The sequence below is a fragment of the Rhagoletis pomonella genome, unplaced genomic scaffold (assembly GCF_013731165.1).
Source record: "Rhagoletis pomonella isolate Grant_MI unplaced genomic scaffold, Rhpom_1.0 Rhpom_scaffold_00010, whole genome shotgun sequence".
NCBI classification, from domain to species: Eukaryota; Metazoa; Arthropoda; class Insecta; order Diptera; family Tephritidae; genus Rhagoletis; species Rhagoletis pomonella.
Window position 1 is genome coordinate 8043723 of NW_023458564.1, and position 20696 is coordinate 8064418.

The 20696-nt window shown below is 38.4% G+C and overlaps 1 protein-coding gene across 1 annotated transcript in view; it reads right to left on the reverse strand.

The window, feature by feature from the left end:
• LOC118745995 (ecdysone-induced protein 78C-like) overlaps positions 1 to 20696 on the reverse strand; it is a 242933-nt gene that overhangs the window by 69421 nt on the left and 152816 nt on the right. The window lies entirely within an intron of this gene.

Below are 20696 nucleotides of genomic sequence, written 5' to 3' on the forward strand. Positions count from 1 at the left end.
ATTTGTATGAATTTGTTGAAATTTTAAAGTCTAATTGCTGACGAAAATGTATGTATATAAATGATCTTGTTCACTGTTCTTATTGAGGACTTGGAAGTACCCGGCGTGCTTCACTGCACCTTAAAAGTATTTTTGTGTTGTTTGATATCCGTATTGTAATATTTTATTTATTTTATCAATTTAATTTAATACCTTTTATTAAACTGGTGGCAACCCTTCTCAAAAATATTTTCGGCAATAAACTTGTCTAAACCTCTTCAGTTTGATACCCATATTGCAATATTCACACTCTAAAAAAAAGTGTGTAGATTTCCTAGCTAAAAGGTATGTTACTGATTTCCTACCTTATTATTCGCGAAATTACATGCTCGATTATTCAACGAACACTTTGTTTAAATTTCGGACTTTTTAGAGTGTTATATAGCTACAAAATACACACCTGCTGTTTGATTTCACCCGTAGAATTGTGTAAAGTCGCTAACAAAAAGGATTTTTACACACGAAAATGTGTAAACGAGAAAAAACATATTCATCGTGTAAATTTACCAAAAATTTTTAAAAATAAACAAAAATATACTCGATTTATAGTCGCATTTTAAAACAGATTTTTTAAAGTGCAATTCATTTTATCAACTAAATTGAATTAAAAATTTAAACAGGTGGCAACTTTCAACTAAAATATTTTCGTTTGTATCCCTCCTTAAACTTCTTTCTTTTGGCAGCCATACTGCAATATTTACTTTATGTTATCAATTTTTATTTAAACTGCAATTTTCAAACAGGTGGCAACTCTCCATTTTTTTGATATTTTAATTTAAACCTCTGGCATGACATCGGTGAAAATAACCTGCATCCAGTAGCGAAATATCTTATCTGATAGTCAGGCAGCTATTAAAGCACTTGATTGTGATAGTCATGGACACAGTATGGGTGCCAGATAACAACCCTGCAAAAAATGCGACTAATCGAGGATGACTCCGGGAGCAATCGCAAAGAAAGATGCGACTAATACCACTTTTGATCTTTTCATATGGAATGAACTGTTCGCTTTTGTTCGAGCATGTCCTATGAAGAGACTAATTGTTTCCCTTTATACCCGAACGGGTATAAAAAGCGACTAGTCACTTTTAAAAAATAAAAATAAAAATTTGCGCCAGCTGCGATTCGAACCAGGGTGCTCAGGTTTGTTAGGCGAATACTCTCTCCATTTGCCAACGCCGCACATGAAACTTGATTGACTAAGTGCGTATATATCATTCAATCGTTAATTGTTCCCGTTGGAGATGAGTCAGGGCCTAATTGATCTTCAATTATACCCGTAAGGGATGAGTTCAGACTAATTCATCTCCAATAATACCCGTATAAGACTGGTTGTGACTAATTAATGCCTAACTGTACCTGATTGAGACTAATCTCGGTTGATGGCGATCAATGTCCTTCCCAACTCAGATATTCCGCTATTGTCTCTCTTGCTGGAAAATAGTGCAGCGCTACACATCCGGTCTAAATTAGATAAAAGAAGATCTCAACCATTTCTTCGACTAATGCAACCACGTTTCACCTCTAGGGAGAGGCAAAATGTACACAGTCTCTTTTAAGGTATCCCAATGGGCCTATGTACCTAGGGAAACCTTGAAGGTTATTTTTTCTTATGGTTGACGAGCTTGTCATATGTGATTTGTAGTGCCTGATTGCTGGAACAAGGCAGACGAACATTAAAATAAATATATGTACGTACATAAATTCGGCGCTCAAAAATTCTAGCAAAGTATTTGGCCGAGCTGCTCGGAGATTGGCTTTGACCACTGTTTTGACTTTCACTACTCCGACAGAAGTGAAGTAAAGGAGATCTAACATCAATTTTCACAGATTGCTCCAATATGGACTTTAACAACGGAGCCTTAGCGTAGCATACAACCCTTGCTGAGATTACTGCTGTTACAAGTTGAGAAGAAGCTACTAAAATCAACGAGATTAATCTGGGGCTTCGTGTTCAATCCGGTCACTTCTAGATTGGTAAAAAGAGCGGGGTTGCTTAAGGATATATAAGAATAGCAATGGACATCTTGGCAGGCGCGGCAACCGAAGAACTTTTGATAAGAGAACCGCGTCAAATATAAGCTTACCTAACGATAATTTTGAAGTTACATAAATCAAAATAAGTTACTAACAAACAAAAGAAAAGTATACAGATATTATAGGGCTTCGATCACCTGAATAAATCTTTCTCGTACAATTTAAAAACTGAAATGACTAAACGAGGAAAACCACCTATTAAAAAATATGTACAGAAAAAAGTTTTTTTAATTACAACAGAACAAAGTTCAACAAACCTTGGGTCAGGTATATGAATTTGTTTTGTATTAAATTATAAAAAAAAAAAACTATGAATACAGGTGGTCACCTTGGTTCGTTATTTCTGTTTAAAAGTTAGGATTGAAATAGATTTTATTTGATACCAATTTGTTTAATTTTGATAAGCGGTTTGTTTACTATCCGGAAAGGACTTTTATTTCGAACTTAAAAGTTGTTCCTGCATTATTCTTTTAAAAAGTTCATGGTTCTTGATAGATCAAACAACGAGAATTCCACGGATTTGGTCAACAGAATCCAACTTTCTCTTAACCTATGTGGCTTGTCCTTTTCTGGAATGCTGCCAATTAACATTCTCGAAATGTCTTCCAAAAATAACCAATACTCATCGGTAATCAGCAAAAACAAAATAAACTTGTATTCCATTTGTTGTGTAGTAGCATAGTCCTATTGGAAAGAAATCGACACAAATACATATTCTAATAATGGGCACATTATTTAATAATAAATGTGTTCCGTTAATGCACCGCATTCGTTAGGTGTTCCATATATTGACAGTTAACCCTTATGCTAAATGATCTGGAAGTTCAATTAATCCAGCATTTCTCTGGCTTAGAAATAACAATCGTGGTTCTCACTGAAATGAATTTTTACCCCAACTCGCAGACGCTTTTCTTAACGTTATCAAAAATTTTGTTCTCGTTTTTTTTCTCCGACAGACACTTTGGTTCACTTTGGTGGATCAAATACATCTTGAAAATGCCCTCGATTCTCTCGTTCCCATTGGCAATGATCCCGAAAGTTTCGTTTTTATACTGTTTTTATTAAGAGTTTTATTGGCACTTTGTTCTTCACGGAAACATTTCCGAACGTTTTGTTCCCATTTCAAACTGTTCTCAATAATTTTGTTCCTGTTTGGTTCTTTTTGTTCGCGTGCAGAACTAAACCAAAACCGGAATGTGTACTCAGTCGATGTTTCACACAGTGAACTAATAAATAAACTAGTTATTTTAAAAATACCATTAAAAAAAATATAAAAAAAAATTTAACAAATTAAGCTTACTTTTATCGCCGAGAGTTATGCTATTGCAGAGCAAACCATTCGGCATATCGCACTGCATGGCGGCAACGGCGGCGACCGTGGATGCAGCAGCTGAGGCGGCGGCGTTGCTGGTCTTCGTCGAGAGCAACATGGACGATGGATAGTCCACATAATATAAACTGCTTTGGTTATCCACTTTAACAGTATATGTATGTATATGCAGCAGAAAGACACAACACAAATAACAACCAAATATGGCTGATTTCAAACTACTAGCACAAACACTAACAACAAGTGGGTTATAGGCATTTGCGCATGCGCTTGTTTTCCAAACAATGGAACTCACAAAATTTAAATTTTCAATTGTGTGCAAAGAAGGGTTAAGATTTAAATCAGAAGCACAGTAAAATGGCGATTTTTATTAGAATTCACACTGCTGTTGATGATGTTGAGTTGTCGAATTTTCAACAGTGTTGGGCGAAGCAACTTTTTTTATTTTTTCTTTAAATTTTTTGCTTTTTCCCCAACTCACTAAATAAATTCTCTTGCGATGCTGATGTTTGTTATTTATACTGAATATTTTATTTCTAATTGATTTGTGTATATTTTGATTTCGTTTTAATTTTTGCACTTTTCTCGTGGCCTGACAGTGTGGCAATGTGAAGCTGATTGTGACTCTGCACTGTTCCGAGTGTGCAATATTTGGTGCGCTGCCTGTTGCTGGTGCTTTGCTTTACTTCCTTTTGACGTTGCTGAACGATTTTTAGTTTTTTTTTTTGCATTTAATTTAACTGTTCCTTTTATTTACATAAATATTTTTTTTTTCCACTGAAATGTGAATGAAATGCGATTTCTCCACTCTACCCTTTTACGCTCGCTCCTCAACTTTTTTCGTGTGCAACTTTTTTATGTATGTATTTTGAGTATTTCTTGGTTCTTCATTTGTCGTTTTTTATTGCATTTATATTACTTTATGAGTTTTTTGTTCCTATCTTCCAGTTGGGGTGTTGACTCGTTACTTTTTTTTTTGTTTGTACGCATACTCGTGCTTTGTTATGTGCATTTGTAATTTGCTAAATTTGGCAGCAGCCATAAGAAAAAAATAAAATAAAATAAAAAAATTAAAACCAAAATACGGCAAAAAAACGCTATCAGTTTGCGTTGAAAATTAGCATTACTTCGTTTTTGTTGTTATTGTTTTGCTTATTTATTTTCAACAGAATTCAGCCTATAAAGAATGGGGATTTAATGAAAAAAACAAAAAAATGCCAAGGCATTGACACCACCGTCTGCAATGCGAACGACAACAATATTTTAGCAAATAAAATGTTGAGGCAAGAACAGTAACACAATTAAATAAATAAAATAAAAGAAGAACGGAAAATAACAATAAACAAAATGTAGCAGCCTAAAAAAGCTGAAAAGTGTTGGCAAAAAACTTCGGCAGCAACAAATGTTCATATCTGCAGATTTTATAAGAAAATGGGTCCAATACCGTTATGCTTTGTGTCCGCGTTTTTCATTCGCAAATTTTAGTTTTAGTGATTATATTTTTTGTTTGGAAAATTTAAGCATTATACCCTGCTTTCTTTCCGCTTTTGTTTAGACGAAGCAAAGACGGTCAATGACAGTAAATTGCCTGCTGAGCTTTTGATATTATTGATATCTTCTTCTGTTGTAATGTGTGTTGTGGTGAACAACTATTTTTATTAAGATTGGAATTCATTCCACAAGTTTCTTGTAAAACTCCAATAAAATTCCCAATGCTTTAGATCGGAAACGACTTATCTGAATTTAAATGTCGCCACATCCGGATGCTTTAAGTCAGCGGTGTCCTAAAGAAATCGCACCGAGGGCTACTTTGAAACTATTGCCATGCTTTGTAGGCAACCGCCTAGTTTAGCTTCAATCTTAACTGATCCTTTAAAATTATTTATCTGCATATTGATACAATTTATACAAGTTTATATAGCAAGAAATTCCAAGTCCAAAGGAAGAGTAAATGACGGCTCAAGCTGGCAATTTTTCTCTACGAACTGCCCCTTCGAATTTCCTCCACGAACACTGAGATCGCTTTTATCATTTTTGGTATGTGTTTTCTTTGACAACTTTTATTGAAATCATTTAGCTTTGCCCATTAGTTAGTAATGCTAAGTCGGAGAGCCCTATCTAAATACATTACCATCGAGAATTTCTTTGAAACTGTTTTTGAATTTCAGGAATATCTTTATTTCTCTCTCTTTCGATACTTAAATATGTATGTAGTGTTCTTCTGTCCATCTTTTCGTTTGCGAGCTAACAGGTGCCCGGGAATTTTTTGATTAAATAAAACGAATATTTTACAATATAAATTCAGACTTCAAAAACGAAAAAGTAAAGGTAAGGTTCAGTTAAAATGATTTCTCCAAACAGTGGTTAGAGAGACCTTGCAGTTGTACATGTGTTGGCATGTACTTAGAATGCTTTTAGTGCAGCAATCACAAATTATACTCTTTGGCGATAAAGTGCTGAATGATGAGGATCCGGAAAAAGCAGCAGCCAATGCCTTTACCTTGAAACAAAACACAATGGATCCCTTATAAGCCGTTCGCCAACGATAACTCCTTAATGCAATAATGCCTTTTTAGCCAGTTTATAAGTCATACAATTTCCTTATGTGTAAATCATAGATACCCTAATATAACTCCTCCATTTAATAAGTCATCTGAATAATTCTTGGGTTTCCGACGGGGTGGGAAGACGGTGTACGTATAATAGAACGATTTTCGTGATCTGTTGTCAAGTTTGGCTCGGAGGGCCATTTTTGAAGATGGCACAATGCCGAAACCGGTTTGTCTCCAAACCAAACTTGACCAGTTCCAAAATACTTTCTAAAAATATAGTTTCAGTCGTTCCCTTTGCATGCTGTTTCGGCGACAACTTTTCAGTTCTACATACATACATAACTATTCACCAAATCGGGTTTTTTTCTATTCCTTTAATTCGTGTCCTTTTTTGGTTTTCTTAATTAGTTTTGGTTTGAGAGCTGATTGCGACAAAGATAGAGGGAATAAAGATATTAGGTCTCTTCGTGTGTACGAATAAAATCTCAATATCCGATTAGTATCCGTCTATTTGGTTATCCGGATATCCCGATACCCTAAACAGTGTTTAAAGCAAATTCGTAAAATTGATCTCAAAATTACTGAATTATTGAGTTTGAAAATAAATAATAGAACACTTCATTAATATACAAAGAATTGTTAGGTTAGGTTAGATTAGAGGAGAGGGCCGCCTACGTAGGTGGAGGCACACTTAGATATGGATTTAGCTGTCCGTTGTGTGCCCTTCAGAGGGGAAAAATACACAGGAATGTCGTAAGGGTGAGGTCAGAAACAAAGGGGGGAAAGAAGAGGAAGATGGCACTTAAGGCTTCTTCTTAAGTGACTGATATCCACTCCCGAAAACTCATGTCGATTGCATATTTTTAAATCAGCCTGAAAAACACGGCAGTGATCTGGGAGTCTATAGGACTCTATCAGACGGACGACAGATCCTGTTCCGATATCCATTTTAGAGCCGTCCGTGAAAATGGATATTTCGCCATCGCTGAGACCAATGCTGAATTCCCAGTCACTTCTGTCGGGAAAATGGTAATCGAAATACCGATTGAAGTCAGTTTCCGTAACGTGATAGTCACAGCTACTGTACTCCACCCCAACTCAGTCGAGGGTTGTGGCGTGACCCTTGCAAGTTGTTCACAGCCTGTTAACGCCCTGTGTCGAAAGTTAACTTATAGATCTATGGTGGGTGGAATGTGCAGGAGTGCTTTCAAAGGGGCTTGAACCTTAGGCTCGCAAAGGCAGAGCACCAGAACAGCAGGTGTTGTTGAGATGATTCCACCTCAGCAGTCCCCATGCAGGGGATGCGGTGAAGGGTCATGGTTTATATTTAGCCTAACCGCATGCTTGCCTATTTCGCAATGACCGGTTAGAACTTCCAAGAGCTCTCTGGACCGCCTCCGGTTTACACATGACTAGAAGGATTTCGCTACCTTGCATTGCAAGGTCTTCTCCCAGCCTTCGCCGAGAAAAAATATATATGTATATTTGACCTCATAACACTCGGCCGAGGGACGGCCAATATTTGAAAATCTTCGATGTTGTTGGAACCAGGAATCGAACCTTGGACCCGCCGAGTTGTAATGCGCACCTCTAACCACTTAGCGACGAAAGCTGTTTCGACAGATTAGAGAAGCTTATCTCCACCAGGTTATATTCTTGTCGCAAGCAACAACCAAAAATAATTTTTTTTTTATAATAGCAATCCTCTCTCAGCAAGCAAACCACAGCCTGCGTTTGTACTTCTTCCACAGAAGCCCATCCGATCTTCGGAGGCATCGTAAAACCGTAGTTCTTACCGTTTGTGTTACAATGTTAAGACTTTATATAGAAGAAGCTAGGCTAAATACTTAACAAAAAGGTGAATAGTAAATACTTTTTGCATTGTTTTTTTTTTATGAATCTCGTGTTTTTATTTCCCACAAAACCAAATAAAAAAGACGAAGTGAGATACTCCATTTAGATAAGCGTTGAATTTAATTAGCGTAAAATAGTGGGATTACGAACCAACAATCAACTTCTCACTCACACTTCACACTGGCTTACGAGACTAGGTGGTCTCGAATCCACACTATGTGAATTCATTTATCTACAATTCTAACGAGGGCAAGTGAATGTGAAAGAATGTGGAATGTACATACAAAGAGATGCATAGCAGTGAGTATGTGAAAATTTAATTAAAAACAAACATAGCGATATGAAAAAATGAGCATCATGATAGAGCAAAGACAAAAACAGCAAACAAAAAAATAACTCAAAACGTAGTATGTATATATTTTTACGCAAAAGTAGAGCGCGATCGCTTTATGAGATCAGTGTGTACAGCTATGTATAGGGTGATCCAATAAGACCGCAGATGTTCGCACTAAGGCTATTGTTTCATGCGCAGTGCGGCAAGTGGCGCCGTCCCAAAAATTGTCAAGGTCTTTGTCATCTGTGTAATTTAGGCCATAAAAAGTTCATCATGCCATGATAACATCCGTTCACTGTAACAGTGTTACCGGCATCATTTCCGATAAAGAACGGTACGATGATTCCGCCAGTCCAAAAATCACACCAAACAGTGACTCGTTGTGGGTGCATAGTTTTTTCTTGCGGTAGGTGCCGTACTTTCACTCGGAGGCATTTTTTCCTATTGTGAATGCCCTCTGTGAGTGCCCAGGAGGAGGCACATCCTATCAACCGAGGTTAATCCATAATGTCAGTATAAAGTTTGTCAACCCATTTCCTTTCCCGGATGAAGCCGTGGATGTTCGATATTTTCGCCCCCAAGCTATTGGAAATGCATGATCCCAAATGTTTGAGATGCCTTGTCTGGAGAGCTGGGCATTGACATAAGAAGTTGTAAATCGATTTCCCTTCTTCCTCATCCCGACAACTTCTGCAAGAAAGCTTGCTGGTATACGCCATCGATGGAGTATGGGTGCTATAGCACAGTGCCCTGTGATGACACCGGTAAGAGCCCGACTGTTCCAAAGGTCATTGGTTACTACTGTGGTGTATTCTTCAGTCCCCCTTAACAGAAAAAGAATCGGTGGAAGTAGCGAGTTGTCCTCTTCGCTAATTTGTATTTCCGGGCCGTGTCTAGCCATCTCATCGGCTATTCCGTTCCCTTCTATATTGCTATGTCCAGAAACCCAGAAGAGAGAGGTTTTGTCGTAACTCAGTAAGGCCAGCGTTGCACGACATTTCGGAACTGCTTTCGGCTTTACCACCCTGCAGCCTAACGTTTTCAATGCCGCCTGGCTGTCAAGGAATATAGTGACGTTGCCTGACAGGTACTTGCTATCCCGTATGAGACAGGCCGCCTTCTGTATGGCAAATATATCCTCCTGAAAGTGCTTGGAATACAGACCCGAGCCGGCCCCTTTTTACATATAAGTCGGCATTGATTCCGATTATCTTCAAGCCCGCTGCGTGCCCGTAGTTGGTCTGCTTCCGCAATTTTGATTCCCTCAGTCTAAGGGCCGCTTTTGCGGCTGCACTTCATGCGAATACTTGTGGCGGTAAGGGGAATTCCGGAATTTTTGTTTTCCTTGTGAACAAGACAAGTTCGGTTTTGGAAGGGTTAACTCTAAGCCCATTTTGTTTTGCCCAGTTGAAAACACTGCCCAGTACCGATTCCATCAGCTCACTAAGGTCCGGTTGTTCAATGTCTAGTGATAACCAGACCTCCCAGTTCAACATCAATACCGACATTATCGGCATCGTGCAAAAAACGTGTGATCGATAAAGCAGTCGTTGTATTTAACCGGAGCTTCTACCTCCGATTTGTGTTAGCCGGACATTGAACAACCGGCTCTAATTGTTGGTAAGAATTTGCCGGAAATTAGTATAGCCAAGTCATCAGCGTCGGCAACTACCTTCGTTCTCCTAACTTTAAAGCTTTCTAGCAGTTCATTTATTACCAAGATCCACAGCAGGGGTGATAAGAGCGAGGGGTCTCTGTGGAGTTCCCATCGTTGTTCTTCTAATCACTGACCCTGTGCTTATAGCTGCGCTGATTACTCTGTTTTTCAGCATCAATTCGATCCACGCAGTTATCAACTGCTGGATGCCGTGCCTCTCCAGGGCCCTGCTTATTGCTTCCGTTTCGACGTTGTTGAAAGTGCCCTCAACATCTAAGAAGCTGGCTAGGGTATATTCCCTGTATTCTAGTGACTTTTCAATAGTACCGAGCACTTCGTGGAGAGCAATATCGACTGTCCATGTCCATTGTGTGGATGCGGGCACTTTACCTTATGCATAGGTCAATAAGTCTTTCACGAGTTTTTAGTATGGACGAAGAGAGATACAGTTTTACTCGTTAACATGTCCGTTTAGGTGAAAATGTGACTCATGGCTCAAAAGATTTTTTATTTTTTTTTAAATCGGCATCTACGTTTGGATCAATTTTACGCATTCTTCAACTGGGTATCGCTCCATGACTAAGTTGGCCAAAATCTGCAGTACAAATTTTCTGAAAAAGTAAAATTAACATATCACAAATAATTGCTGTCAAAGATCTGCATCACCCTTGTTATCACCCTATAAGTATGAATATGTACATACATACGCAAAGCCACAGCACTTTGGCTGCTATGAATGGCTGAAGGTATTTAGGTGCACACACCCATAAATAAAACTAATGGCCAACGATCATGGCTGTGAGGTCAGCGATTAGCACTATTTGGGTAGCGGGAGATAGCAATCGGTGGACTGCCATGTTTAGATTGGCTCTTGGCTCACTCGACCTACTTGTGGCAGCAAGCAGGTAATTAATATTGTTAAACATTACCTGTGTCTTGATTGCTTGATAGGTAGATATTTTAATCTCAAAATGATGCAAACGATATCAAAAGACAAACTAATAAGCACTTGGCACACTTCTCATGACTGCATGTAAGGGTAGTTGATATTTCCAAAAAGTATTTATGTAGTAAATGAACCGAAGATCTTTAGTACATACCACATGAAAATAGAAAAAATTTCACCGCCAATAGGCGATTAAACGAAAGCATCGCAAACAACAACAGCTTCGGGCGAGTGACAACTAAAATGACCGATCAGACGACTCAAATAACAATTGTTGTTATTGTTGTCTGTCATCGTCATCGACGCACTAAATTATGTGACGATCAATGACCGCAACGACGATAACAGAACTCCGACAATGACGAAGCTGCTGAGTACGCTGACCACGGCGACGGCGACGGCGACGTCGACAACGGCGGCGTCTTTATTAACGACAGTAATGTTCTCAATGCACGATCTCATACTGATCGTGCCACTGAACTGCCGCTGGCCAATGGGCTTTGCCCGACGAATACATCAATTCTCTTTTTGGTCAAGTGAGAGAAATGTGACTCAAAGCGGGGTGGAATGACTTTACCGAAGAAGAAAAAGATTAAAAACGATCGCGTTGACCCAATACGCTGAATGCTGCTGAACGATGCTGAAAACTTTATGAAAGCAAGTTATGATTGATGACGAGCTGGGAGCGTCGGTGCTGGCAAATCGCATCAGAGCGTTATATGGTGGCAATCATGCTCCTAGTTGATTGTACATACATACATTAGGGTGGTCAAAAAATGCATGTGAAAAAGTAAAGTCGGGATTTGTATGCTCTCACCCCCTAGTGGTTAAATAAACAATTGGGTATTGTTACTGAAAGTTTCTGGAAGAGAACCAGAGTTTTCCGATCGAAAAATATTGAAATATAAAAAATTCATGGAAAATGTTGAGCGCTTTGAGCGACCTCTAAATATTTTTTGATTTCAAAATAATAAAAAAAAGGTATATTTTTGTCGATCCTAGGCGGTGAGAGCATCAAAATTGGACCACCCTACTATACATATGTACATACCTACGCATACTAAGTACATACAAATACTTTTCTTCGAGCACGTCCACTCGCACAAAAGTTGTGGGAGTAGGAGCAAGGCATCTGTGCGGGGGCTTCAACAACAACAAAATCACAGCAGCAGTGGCAACACTCAGCTTAACACGCTTATCTGTCAATGCTTTCGTAAATGGCGTTGAACTGCGAATTAAAGTTTTGACGTTGAATGTATGCAGATATGTACATATGTAGTTGTTACTGCTGCTGCTGCTGTTGTTGTTGTCGCTGTCGAGACGCTGCTGTGGGCAATCCGCAATCCCTTGGTATTTTTTCTTTCTTCGTTGTTGCAGCCTGTAATTGTTGCTGCTGCCTGCCTGTTGTTTGTCAAGTTATAAACATCTGTATGTAAGTACCCGTATGTACGCGTGCATCGGTGAGCTGTCATTGTCATCATCATTATGATGTGAACGCGCTGTTATTGCTCCCATTAAACAGTTAAATAATAATAATGAGTGCAACAACATTATAAGTTGTTGCGTGCATTGCAATGAGAACAAGACAATTAATGCAGTCGTCTTTGAGTCTACATACACACGCGCAAACTCAAGTGACTTTTGAACACTTTCTCGAAATTCTGAAAGTGACTCAGTTCGCCACACTTCCGGTTTAAAGATTTGAAGAAAATGCATGGGAACTGGATTGCTGATGTGTTTAATTGTGTAGTTTTTGAAATTTTTTAACTAATTGTGGCACGCGCTCTTGTTTTTTAGAATTTGAAATTTAACGATGCTTGACGAAAACTTTATCATTTAAGAATAGAATAGAGAAAGTCTATCTAATGCGGTTTGAAATAATATGAGCCCATAATTTATATATATATTTTTTTATTTATTTATGTATGATGAAAACCCTCACCAATATTTAACATTTGGAGTGTGTCTGCGTTACGGAAGCCGCGCTGGAGGCAATGCTCGAACTTGAGCCACTGCGTGTTTCATTGTTATTTAGCAAGTGCGGATTTGTGTAAAGGTAAGGTTTTGTCATTCTGGAACAGGAAAAAGATGGCCTCCCAGTGCCCTATACTTCTGCTGTGCAGGGACATGCATAGAACAGTAATTTTTAAAAGAATCTTTAAAGTCGAAACACATATCAAAGCGACCTGGAGTACCCCTAGCATGGAGAGACACGTCCAGGCGAGCAAACTGTATTGGAATACAAATGGCTCCCCTGAGGGTATTGGAGCAGGCGTTCACGGCCCCAAACTAAAGCTCTCAGTACCTCTGGGAACCTTCCCATTATTCAAGCCGTCTATGCCATTAGTCTGTGTGCTGAGACTAACCTTCAAAGGAAGTATCGCAGCGAGAGGATAAATTTTATGAGACAGCTAGGCGGCTCTCTCATCTTTCGAAATCAAATCATAAGTTGTTCTGGAGTGTGTAGAGATGCTTAACGCTGCGGCTAAAAAAAATACCATCCAATTGTTATGGGTACCTGAGGAAGCGGATCGGTTAGCCAGACTGGCCGCTGTCATAACCCGGTAGCACCGAATTCCTTCCTTTCAAACGGTCCCAACGCGATAAAGGAAGCGTCCAGGAAAGTAAACACCAAGCTAGGGGAACTGCATTGGCGTAATATCATGGGACTACTACAAGCCAAAAGCTTACTAGGAGGGTACATTCTGAAAAAAAGACAGGATACTCATGGGCCTCTCTAAGGAAAAATTAATAATCATTGCAGGTTTTTTGACGGGCTATTGCGGATTAAGAGGTCACCTGTAGTATTTAGGAATCTGGTCAAGCAACCTACATACGTATAATGTCGCTTCTGTGACGCTGATAAAGAAGACTCCCTTACACCTCCACTTGAAGTGTGTGTGGCTGTTTCACGCAGAATTGAGAGGAGCATAGGGCATCTCTGGCCAGCAGAGCCGGACATCACTGCAAAGGAAAGTGGAACAGAAAAAAAATAAGCAAACAAATATACGCATTTTTCTAGAGTCTTCAAACTTGCCCTTTATTATACAAAAATTTCATAGGTTATAAAAGTGCAAACTCAGAGAGTGTTTTCCCAACCCATATCAAAAAGTTAGAAAAATTTTATGAAAATTTTCCTAGTTTTTTTCTTGACTAAAGCTGGAAAATATTTTAATCAAACTTCAAAGAAAAAGAAAAAAGTAAATTCCATTTTGAGCCTTTTGCTTCTCGTTGCATGTCCACGTAGAGGTAGGCAGGGGAAAGCATTTGCAGGAAATTGACTGCAGACTTTTAATAGCCTAAAAATTCTAGTTCTCTGAGCCAGTTAAACTTATCTATTGAAATCATGTACATATATACATACATGTGTGTGTCTATATAAAGGTTTAGAATATTCTGTTCTATCCACATTAAACCATAAATACGTAAGTAAATAGTGTATGCACTTTCAGACTATATAAAGAAACACGTAGAGGCACACTTAACGCTTTAATTTTATTTACTTGACTGCATCATTGAACAAGTTATTTCATACTATGTAAGTATATGTATGTAAGTTCAAATGTATGCTTGTCAGTATATCTATGTAGTATATTCAAAGTCCAATAAACTCGATTCACTCTCAATGTCTCCATGCATGCATTCGTTTAGAAAAAAAAACAACTTGCATTGGAAATCAAAAAGCACAACGCGAAGAATTCTACAGCTGCTTGCAGAATTCACTTTTACGGCATTAGAATATTGCTAACAATCGGTTTTGCGTTGCTGCACCTTTTCTGCTTTCGTTTTTTGTATTTATTTGCAGTATTTACACTTAAATATACATACAGTGACTCAAACAAATGACCACGTGTTGTTGTTTTTTTTTTTTTAAATATTCGTATCATAGTTTCAAACTTTATAAAAAATTTAGGAAAATTCAACAAATTTTCATCAAAATTTCAACTTTTTAATCTGAATGTCTAGAACATTTTTGGGTATGCAGTTTCATAGCCCATACAATTTTAGTCTAATGGAGCGCAAGTTTCAAGCGGCTAAAAAATCGCGTTGGTTTTTGAGATTTTTTGTATTGAGACTACTTTTTCGTTTTTTTTTTTGTATAACAAGTGTAACTTACAAAAACTGGCGTTGATTTTTTAAAATTTTGTTGCTAACGGTCTGCCTCGTTTTAAATCATAAGAAACTCATGCTTATATGGAAAAAAGTGCAAAAATCCGTCACCAAAACAAAAAAATCTCAAATATCAACAGGATTTTTTAGCCGTTTAAAACTTGCACTTCACTAGACTAAAACTGTATAGGCTATAAAACTGCATACCCAAAAATGTTCTAAAGATTCAAATTAAAAAGTTCAAATCTGGATGAAAATTTGTTAAGTTTTATATAAAGTTTGAAACAGTGATTTATATGGTTTTGTTTAAAGCTTGGATGGTATTCTAATAGAAAAATAACAAAAAAGTTTAGCTCTAAAAAAAATACGAATATTTAAAAAAAAATCAACACGTGGTCATTTGTTTGAGCCACTGTATATATTTTAGTTTCGTGCACATTTTGCTTTCTTTCGGCTGACTTGTTCTTTTCCTCTAACTTTTTTCATCTTGGCTTATTTTCTTCTTGCTTCAATTGCCACATGCATTTGTTGGTGTTGTTGTTGTTCTTCTTCTGCACTTGTGGCCGTTTTGCGGCTGCATTCCGTGATTTTCCAGTTATAGCGCATTAAACAGCATAAAAAGTTCATTTGCTTTTACAATCTGCACAAAAAAAAAGAAGAAAACATGAGCCCGAACAAGACGCAGAGTGAAGCATGCGAAGTGTGAAAAGGCAGAGGAACAGGCGGCAGCGCTGCAGCTGCCGCCATTAGGGATCGCTGTGAATGACCGAGCATTTGTGGAACTGAACGGAGTGGATGTGGAGAGTGGCCGCCGGTAGGCGGTGATCAGTGTGCTGCGACTTTGGTAAACTTCTGCTCTTCGTATTGTGACTTTGAGACGTGCACACATACATATCAAAAGAATCCGTCGGCATTTCTTCTATGGGCAAAGCTTGCACTGAAGGAGAGGCACGAAATATATGTACTTGTGCACATACATACATACATATGTAAGTGCATCCCAAAGGGATCTTGTTGGCCTTTGCTTGTTGCGAGTTCAAGTGTAACTAAATATGTACGAGGACGGTTCGATGGGTCCGGCAATTTTTGTATAAAATACTTTTTTGTGCAAAAAGGGCACAAGCTGGACCATTTTGAAAATACCTAAGCTGGACCATTTTGAAAATACCTAAGCTGGACCATTTTGGAAATACCTTAAAAAATTGAGTTTCCTATAAATAAAATAATAAAAAAAAAAATTGTTTTCAAAAAGTCGCCTTAGGTACCCTGCAAAAATCGTTGGACCATGTAGTATATTTGTGGTAAATTGGAGTACTTACAAAAGTGTTCCTCTGTCATGCTGTAGCGGACCAACTCGTGTCTCTGTGCTAGCTTATTGTTTGTTATCCGATCACTGCTCGTGTTTTAACGAAACGTGATTGAAGTTGAGCATTTGAAAGCACATTTGCATGTCTGGCTGTAGCTGAACGTGTAGAGATGTTCGCTGTTAGTTCTTAGCTCCCAGCATGTTCGGGTTCGAATGCCTCTGACAACATGTAATTTTTAATTTTTGTCTTGGTTTTTATTAATTTTGAAAAAGCATTTGAGAAGTGAAGAACAAAAGCGTGTATAAACGAAAAAATATAACAACAATGCCATTGTTAATATGTTGGAGTAGTTTTGTACTACTCTGATGTAATGCAGGGATGGAGTATATGGTCCTGCCCTAGGACATCGCAATGTTAATTGGACTATTTTTTTTATATGAATTGTGGTTAATTTTGGAGTACTCCTTGGTCCTTAGGGAGTACTCTTTACACGCATGCATGGAGTAGTCGCGATTTTTGCAGGATAATAACTAGTAGAGTTTAATCTTAAACGGTCTGCATAAAAATGGTTAAAACTTTATCATCGGAATTTAAGGTTTGAGATTTTTGTGGTATTTTCATATCGGTCCAGTTCACATAATTCTTAATACATTTCCGAAGCATTTTGGCGAAAGTGTAAAAATAAAATTAATTTTGTAATTCCGGTGGAAAACCCGCAATTTTTTGTTTGTGATGCACCCTAATGTACAAATGTTTCTATCATGCATACATTCACGAGTGTATAGATGTTGCATTCTTTGTACGACATATTTGCATTTGCTTATGGTTTATACAGAGGCAGCACAACAAGAAATATGTAGTAAGTCTGTAACATGACTTTTGTCGATTGAAGGCTAATTCTTTCACCCATTGCTCTTCAGTTTTAGAAATGCTGCAAGTATTTACATATTTTGAATTTAGCCTCATTGTGAATGCACTCGCAATCAGTGTTGCTGCAAAATGTTTTTATTTTTAACCAAAATCACCAGAAAAAGTTACCAAATTCAACAAAAAATTACAAAACTTATTTTATGTGCAGAACTGTACATACATATATATGTCTGTACATATATAGAAAGACACCAAGCTTTTCAGACAACCAGCGGTCCATTCGCTATAATTTTTATATCTGCGTAAACGCTAAAAGTCACAACAACAGAAACGCTTGTGGGAGATTTTAAACCTAAGTGTGGCCGAAGAAACAAATTTGCAGATTTCGCGTTGTTTTAAGAACATGGTACTGTCTTATGGCTCATAATGGTACATTTAGCATTTGGATATACACATATACATCTTCATCCATACAAAGCTCAGACCACAAAGCAACTGAAGACATCTGATCATTCACAGTGTCATGGACATGTTTCATTGCAACAGAGGATTATTAGGCGCATGATTTCCTGTAATCTTTTGGCTCACACATGTAGATAGACATAGTGAAGTCCGGAATATACGCCGGAATATTGATGGCAATTGCAAAGCTGACGAACTGACAAGGAAAGGTAGCACCATCCACAACCTTCTGGAAAAGGACACGGAAGGAATTTGTTAGATGTCAAACAATTTTAGTAACCAAGCAGCGCCGAAGAACTTTCAGGACTACCTGGTATTTGTGTAAAAGAAACGCTTACTGCTCACTTCCTAATGTGGAATCAGAACTTGCTTTGTTACTTGTAGGACCGAATCGAAAAAGTTTCCAAATTGAAAAATAAGTTACCCAATTTGATAAATAAAGAAAAAAATTATCAATTTTGTTAAAAAATTACCAAAGCTGCAACGCTGCTCGCAATGCTAATCGCCCAAAATTTCCAATTTTTATGATGTCTAGTCAATCGTTGGATTTTAACTCGAAGCTGGGTTCGATAACTAGAATTTTACATACTGTTAGCATATTCCCTCTTGCGGTTTCCGACCTTAGATATACTTAGTATTAAACAAGCTAAGAATTACTAAGCCTCAATTATTGGAGATCTGCCAATTTCGAGATATGTATGAAGACAATTAGTTTGTAAGTTAAATTTTTTGGTGCAACGGAACAATGGACACTGAGACCTGAAAGATCTTTTGTATCTATTCTGTGATAACCTAACCCTGATTGCCCAATGTACATTTCTTCGGCTTCCCTAAAACATCTTATTGTAAAGAGTTCGATCATAGATGCTAGATACCCAAAGTGTAAGATAATGGCAGCTCTATTCGATATAATAATATCCTTCCTATCGAAAGGATAGCCGAAGATCCTATTCCTGTCAAGTCTCAGCGATTTGGGATTTTTACTACGAGTTTTCGGCCAAAGAAGATCTCATTCATGGAATCAAAAAGTCCGCATCTCTCCCATATTACTGTCTTCCTAATGGTTGCTGTTGCTTGAAAAAAAAAATATATATTAAGTCGAGTCCATTCCAGAAACGAATCCAGCCAAACTTTTCATGGATACAATCACAATCGGACCGACGATCATGTGGTAAAGCCACTGTATCTATTAAGTTTAGGTCCTATGTTCTACCAAATGGTCTTCTGCGGGACCGTGGTGCGTATGGCTTTAGCAAGAGTTTTATCAAGATGGGTGCTTCGACTAAGCCTCTTATGTTGGGCGATCCCTAGATATTGGACTCATCAAAAGCATCGAACCAAGCTTTGGATTATACCTTTTTGTAAACGGTGGAAGGACATCTTTTTGCTGTGGTCTCACTGTCACATTACTCGCAACGCCCGAAACAGTTTTGTCGAATTTTTGCGTACCTGTGTATAATTGCCGGGTTATATGCTTACCAAACTGCATCGTCACCGCACCTATGTAGTCTGATGGGATAAAAGAACACCTCTATGTTAGGAGCTTCTAATGGCCCTAAAATCAATGCTGCACAAAGACGATGTGATTACGCCGGCACGAAGCATAGCGTTGATCCAACCAATCGTAGAATATTATATGCCTCTTTGCACCAATGTCCGTACCAGTGATACATATATTAAAGGCTTGGTTTCAACAAATTACAACAGTTCAAGCAGTACGTTGTCAACCACTGGTTCAGGTCAAGATTGCGAGAGCTCGCAGCCAAAAAAAAAAACTGACAATAGAGCCAGAGTTAAGTGGAACCGTAGTAAAGTGATATCTCCGCTACCTCCAAAATCTCTTATCCCTTGAACTAGTCAGCACAAAGGCTATGGTTCATATACTAGCTACCGACACACCGACTGTGTTCATGGACAGAGAAGCGTGAGAACAGACGAAGGAGAACGTGAAAGAGTAAATTGCTCATCACCGAAACCGGTTTGCCTTCAAACCAATTTTGACAAGGCATATATCATTTGAAAGAAGCGCGCGTATGAGGGTTTATATCCAGGGGTTACAAAGCTCTTAGTTGATAGTTTGTCGTTTTCCCGAATTTTCTCGGTACCGTACATGATACCTCGTTATCTTTTAAGGTGTTTCGGCTTAAGGCCTGCATAAATAAAATCAGAGAGAATCGGAGAGGAGTGTATTTGTCCGACCAGAAAATGCTTGGCCGCCTATCAAGCCAATGATTTCGAAACTTTCGAGCCATCTATGTATGTATATATAGATATGTACGTATGAGTAAAAAGAGTGAGCATATAGGAATACCACCTTAGATTGCAGTTATTCTAGAAGTTTATAGTAGGATTATTCATAGTTTCCAAAACAAAATATTATAAGAAACATACGAAAACCCCATAGTGGACCTCACTGTAGGTAAATTTCAAACTTGCCGGTATTCTTGGACTTCCCATCAAGGAATGCTAACCCTAAACTACATAGAATATGTATCTTGTTTGAGTTACGACGAAAGCAGCTAAGCGAAAAGAGACAGAAAAGTAAAAGTACACAAACAAATTTGCGAATGCACTTGCAAAGCAATCACGCAAACGATTACACACTCACGCAAATTTGCAACTTAGGCATGAGAATGAAGCGGCGGGGAGGGGAAGCACCAAGCATGCACACGTGCAGCAAATGCAGCAGTCAATGAAGGCAACGCAGGACGGGTTGTAGAAAGGGCAACACAGACAGACGACCGACGACCGACGACCGACGGCGACGCATACAAGTGTCAATGTACTGCGTAGCACGGCAAACAAACCAAACAACTAACCAAGCAGTAAGGCAGCCAGGCAACCAGCCAGCCAGTCAGTCAAACAGCTCCTCTTCAGCGTTCAATCCTTTTAATTTTAAAGATATCCAACGAGACGCAACGCCACTTAAAATATGTGAGTACATTTCTATGTACTCGTACTTGTACAAAGTGCGTTTGTGTGCGTTTGCATGCAATTTGATGCGAGTCAACGAGCACTGAGCCGACGAACTCACACGCGCATACACTTGGCTGGTGGTGCACATTGAATGCAATGGCGGAACTAAGAGGGGAGCTTTGGAGTTTTGAAGGCCCTTTGGTGATGCAAGGTAAGAAAATTTCAGAGTATTTTTTATATTTTCTTTATAAAAGCATCCTTTTTAACTTTCTTACTCGGCTG